General features: G+C 35.6%; 1 long non-coding RNA gene across 1 annotated transcript; it reads right to left on the reverse strand.

The window, feature by feature from the left end:
- Positions 1 to 3,692: 3,692 nt before the first annotated feature.
- On the reverse strand, positions 3,693 to 4,620 carry LOC126789830 (uncharacterized). The gene is made up of 3 exons (XR_007671630.1): positions 4,532 to 4,620; positions 4,387 to 4,439; positions 3,693 to 3,770 (listed from the first exon to the last, which is right to left on the reverse strand). It is a non-coding gene; the product is annotated as an uncharacterized LOC126789830 (long non-coding RNA).
- Positions 4,621 to 6,067: the final 1,447 nt, after the last annotated feature.

Below are 6,067 nucleotides of genomic sequence, written 5' to 3' on the forward strand. Positions count from 1 at the left end.
GCATGGATACAGTGCATTTGCCAAGTGAATACATCTTGGATAAGTGGACAAAAATGCAAAAATCGGAAAAATTTGAGACGATGATGGTGTTGAAGTGAAAGATGTGAGTGATAAGTCAATGATGATGAGATATATTCAATTATCTCAACTTTCACAAGTTGTTGTTGATAATGCATCTCTTTCACCAGAAACAACAACATATTTCATAGGACTTAGCTCGTTTTGTCTTGGAATTAAAAAACTTCTCTCAAGTTTGGCTATTGAGGAACTTTCCTCCACTAAAAAAAGAGTACCACAACAAATACTCATTGAAGAACCATGTCAAGTAAAGGCTAAATGAAGTGGGAAGAAGTTTAAGTCATCTAAAGAAATGAAATTGCAATGAATAAGCAGCAAAAAAATTGTGAAAAGTGTGGTAAGAGTGGCCACCTAAGAAGCACGGAAGCTTGCTGGTAGTCGCACTATGCGCTTCAGAAGCGGAAGCGAAGCGGAAGCGCGATTCCGAGAAAAATGTGATTTGGAAGCGATATGGAAGCGCGAGCTTCCAAATTGGAAGCGTCAAATAGGCTGGAAGGAAGCGTGGGCAATTTTGTAATATTGATTAAAACCTAATTTCTCTCTTACCTCCCTCCAGCCTCCCCGTCTCTTAGGCTGTTATGACCATCGAAAGCAACTTCACCAGTACTATTTCTGAATTCTGATAGTTACGATCGAGTCGATCGGAAGAGTGTTGCTGCTAGCTTTTACATGGATGAACGCTGAGGAGTGAAGATGGAAGCAACTGAGTTGGCCAATCCCACCACTATCCCCATCTTCACTTGGCCCCTCTTCGGAATAGGTCGCCTCGCATTACACCGACGCGAAAAGTCACCGGCGTTCATCATCCTCCCCGACGCGGTAGTGGTTGTGGAACTCTTCATCTCTAGTATGTAATTTTTCTGGACTCTAGTATTATGTTGTTTGCGTTTGTGATGAAATCTTAAAGCTTGGTTTTGCTGTGTGCTCCTCCAAAGCTCAAATCTTTCTTATATAATGGTACTTGATGATTGATCAAGCACAAGTTGTGTAAGGGTAGTTCAGTCTCATCTGTGTTGAAGTTAGTAAAGTAGAAAATTAATAATGGAGATATGAAAAAACTCAAAAAAGTGGTGCATATGGTTCACATGGGATTTTCAGTTGGGTCTGATTAATTAACAGAGTTGGGATACCACCACGATAACAAAGTAAACAAACATCATTGTCGTACTGTTTGATTCCTATACAAAAAAATCTTCACTTTGGCAGAAGGAAAATATAGGTTCAGTTTAGAGGTTAAATGAACTAGGCTGTTGAATGTATGATTATACTGATGCTATTTTTGCAACAGGATGTTGAGTTGATTTTGAAAAAGTCATCTGCAAGGTGGAAGGTAGTTGTTGGACACCATGCCATTAGAAGTATTGGGCATCATGGTGATACACAGGAGCTTATAAAGCACCTTCTCCCAATTCTTCAGGTATAAGTTAGATGACTTGGATCATATCTCTTGCTACAACAAAAGATGATTGAGTTTTTCATTGAAGATTTGCAGCCAACTAAGTAAACCTTTTATACTTGAATCTCAGGCCAATGATCTGGACTTTTACATGAATGGACACGATCATTGCCTAGAACACATCAGTGACATCAAAAGGTGGTAAATCCTAATCAAGTACAATCATTATACATTGTTTCTTAGATAAAGAATGGAAGACAATATTGTTTGAGCTGAGACTAATTGTGATGAATGTTCATTCATATAATGCAGCGGAATACAGTTTCTGACTAGCGGAGCAAGATCAAAAGCATGGAGAGGTGACATGAAGAATGAGGAGGGTTTGAACAAACAAGGCCAGCTGGTCAACTTCTTCTATGACGGCCAAGGATTCATGTCTGTGCAGCTGAATCCCACTCAAGCAGAGATAGCTTTCTTTGATGTCTTTGGCAATGTCATGCATTCATGGACTACTTCCAAGCTGCGTCACCCATCTATATGATTATGTAAAAATGATTTGATCACTTACTTCATTTTTTATTGAGTTTATTTGGTTGTGTAACAATAACATTGAATTTGCTATGAATCGGATAATGATTTTGAATTTGCAATTTTTTTGTTTTTGTAATATAATATATACAGGTTAATATCTTTAATTATATATTATTTTATTCCGCGCTTCCGAAACGTCCGCGCTTCTAAGAAATTTTGAAAAAAAACGCTTCCGCGCTTCCACGTCCCCGCTTCCGATTCCATGCAGCCTAGGTGGCCACAACATAAAAAATATGTGATAAGCACAATGAAAAGGGGTATGACTTTATTTAGTACTAATACTTGCCTTTTATTTTCCTGAGTGCAGTTCATATAAGATATATATTTCATATAAGATATATATTTGATGCTTATTCATGCATCATTGATATGATTAGGTCAAACATACAAATCAATCCAACTGAGATTTTTTTGTTCTATTTTGACATGTAATAAATTTTCATATGCATCAGGTGGCATGGGGTCCTCATTCAATTAATATTACCTGTGAACTTTTTGGAATTATGGTTTTTAACTTGTGTGATTCTGATTCAAGTGTACTGTGAATTTAACTTGTGATTGTGAACCAATTGATATGTCTGGTATATGTTTTAATTTTTCTGCACCAAAATACACTGGACAAGGATTCAATGTTATAGATAATTGAATCATTCAGCCACCCATTTTTCCAACTTGGAACTATTACTTTTATTACAGTAAAGAGGTACATCCAACACAAGTATCACAAAAGAGTTTAACCTGACAAATTATTTTGTTCAGTTAGAGGTTGAATTAGTATCCCTCCAACTTTTACAATCAACTGCGGAAATCTCAACTACACTTTGCTGTCATTTCTAAATACAATCCATCTCTGCCTTCAGTTACAACCTACATAGCACGGAAGTTTGGTTGGACAACCGATTCCCGCTTCGGAAGCAGAAGCGGGAGCGGGAGCGCGGGAAAGCGCGATTCCGGATAATGTGGTTTTAGGAGCGCGACGGAAGCGTTGGCTTCTGAATTGGAAGCGCGGCAGAAGTGTTGACTTCAGAATTAGAAGCGCGACGGAAGCGTGATTCCTTCCCTACCTCTATTTCATCAATTAATGTCTTCAATCTCTTCTTGTCGTCTCATCTTCTTTCAATTTTGTTAAGCGGTTAAAGATGAATAGTATCAATTGATCTAATATGTGTCAGAAAGAAGAAGGAGAGATATTAAGAAAATCTAGATGAGAGAGAGACAGAGAGTTGGGGAGAGATATGAAAAAAAATCCAAATGAGAGAGAGAGAGAGATAGAGAGAAGACGAATATTTTTTTTATCAATTTCATCTAATAATGTCTCTTTAACTAGCACGTGTCCAACACCTTCACACTATACTGGACATTCTTTTGTTTAAATTTTGAAATGAAGCTTTAATATTGCTATAATAAAAAATAATCATGGTTTAGAAAATAAATTATTAATAGTTATCCAGTTATTTTAATACTAGATAAAATGATTAAAAACTAAAATATAAAAAAGTATATAATATATATATATTGTCCGACGCTTCCAAAACGGACCTGCTTTCTTAATTTTTGGAAAAAAAACGCTTCCGCGTTTCCAAACTCTTCGCTTCTACGTACCCGCACCCGATTCCATGCAGCCTAGGTTACAACTTGCTAATGATAAATATGAGCAAATGTAGTTGACAAGTCTGCTAGCAACTATTATCGAGTGAAGAGTTCCCTGCAGTAAAATATACTTAGTTTCAAAATCTCTCCAAACTATCCTCGTTGGTGGAAAAAAAACTATACTGAAATATAGCACAAAGTGTAAATAGACGTTTCATAATTCAACTCAATCTTGATCACTTCAACACCATAACATTTATTCAAACAATTTGGCTTTGATCACTTTAAAAACCATGAAGGATAGAAACCTGAAAAAGGCAAAACTAAAATCATCTCAATCCATGTTCTTCCCAAATGTATAACTCAGACCACTGCAATATCAATCACATTGACTAATAAAGTAATCAAACAATTCTAGAAACAAAACAAAAATGTTAAAATCAATTACACAAAAAGTCTAGCCACTTAATCAAATGAATGAATGATGACCTCCTTTCAATCGATTCCTTGGCAAATTGTATCTAGCCTATTTTCAATTTCTTTCGACAAATTCTATTCAGCAATTAAAATGAGAAACACTTTCAAGTCTCTAAACAAATCCCAGTTGGTTGAATTTTGAGTAGGAACCCAAATCCAAATACTAAACTAAATTTATCTCCAATCAAAATCACTACTTCCACAGATTCAATAGAATAACATAAATGTAAAAAGATAACAAATCTGGGTTTTACCAGAGATAGAGTACTGCAAAAGAAACTGAGGGCTAGCTTTTTACCGTCTCATGCTGCAAAATTAGATTAGAAGTTCCGATTAAGGTTTTTAGAATCAGAAATTGGGGTTTAAAGATTCAAAAGAATAGAAGTAAACGATGCAAACCTAGAAAGGGGAGAGGTGGTAGCCTGCTCGATGTCGAAGGCGGAGAGCTCTGGATTCTCTGAGAACTAGAAGAAGATCAAGAGAGGAAACGAGAAAATTTCTACCCTTTTTTGTTTAAATGCTGCGATTCGGTGATTGGGTTGTACAAAGTGGAGTAATAGGAGCCCACTATTATAAACCATTTGATTGATCTAACGGCTGGAATGAATCAGTCCAGTTTTGTCACTTTAATCAAGTCCCACAGGTGAGCGGGACTAAAGTTATGGTACTTCTAATGAAAATGTGTGTAAATGAGTGTTTTGTATTCGTACTTTTATACTGAAATGAAATGCTGTTCTAAAAAGTCACCCTCTAGGCAGCGCCTAAGTGCTAAGAGGCAGGTCACTACCACGATTTTAATCTATTCCGCTATCCGTGACGTTCGAGGGATTTGGCGGCCGTCTAGGACCGTCTAGGCGGCCTACGACGGTCAAAATCAGTGGATTTAAAAAAAAAATTAAAACGCATTGGAAGTAAGAAAACTTCGTGATGAAATTTTATTACGAATGATGACACGGAATTTGAGTCCGATACCGAAGAAATTAAGAAAAGATTTGGAGAAGAAGAACATTAGAGTTAGTTTTTCATTTTATTTACAATTTACCTTTTGTTCTTATATTATTATATAAACTTTGGACTTAAGTTATTTTAAGTTTATACTATTTTGATAATCAGTATATTAAGCATTCTTATATATTTTTAATCATATAAAATTAAAAATACATGTATAAAAAATAAATATTTAATAAATCGAATCCGCCTAGGCGTTGCCTAGCTGTCTTAGCACTAGGAGGTAGCTGCCCACCCAAGTACTGCTTAACGCTTTTTCGAACCTTGAACGCTGGCTAGCAAGACAATTTTATATCTTAAATTTTAGGCCAAACGGATAATAAAGACCTAATAAGTATTACGTATCATATGTCTTTGATTAAAGTCACCAATGGTTTAATATCAAACTCGAAAACCTACCTCATAGTTGTAAGTGAAACATGGAAATGAACACGTATAGGCCTAAGCTACAATGCTAAAAACTCAAGGGTAATATCATTCTTTTGTCCATCAATTTTTAGAATGGAACAAAAAAGCATTCTAATTTTCATAACATTGTAGGTCGTAGTTGTTTTCGTGAAGGAAGAAAAGTTAATGACTGAGTGCCGCAAATGTAGAAATCTTATAAAAAATATTACATACCTACCATGTAAATCACATAATTTTCTTTGTAAAAACTTCCACTAGAAATCTTGTTCTCTCTCACTCACGACAATACTTCGAAGCAACACTTGGAGATCAATTTTTTGTTTTAAAGTAAGGGCCAGTGTAGCTGTGGTCAAGCCTTTAGTAATGAACTAGTCTATAATATAATGGGGGGCATAAAGCATAAATTCCGAACAATTAGTAATAAAATAACAATTCGTAGTAAATAAGGTTAAACGAAAAATAAAAGTGAGTGATAAAATTGAACATTGAGCCTAAAAACCCATGGTAAAAACTCTTTCT

The sequence above is a fragment of the Argentina anserina genome, chromosome 4 (genome assembly GCF_933775445.1).
Source record: "Argentina anserina chromosome 4, drPotAnse1.1, whole genome shotgun sequence".
In the NCBI taxonomy this organism is placed as follows: Eukaryota; Viridiplantae; Streptophyta; class Magnoliopsida; order Rosales; family Rosaceae; genus Argentina; species Argentina anserina.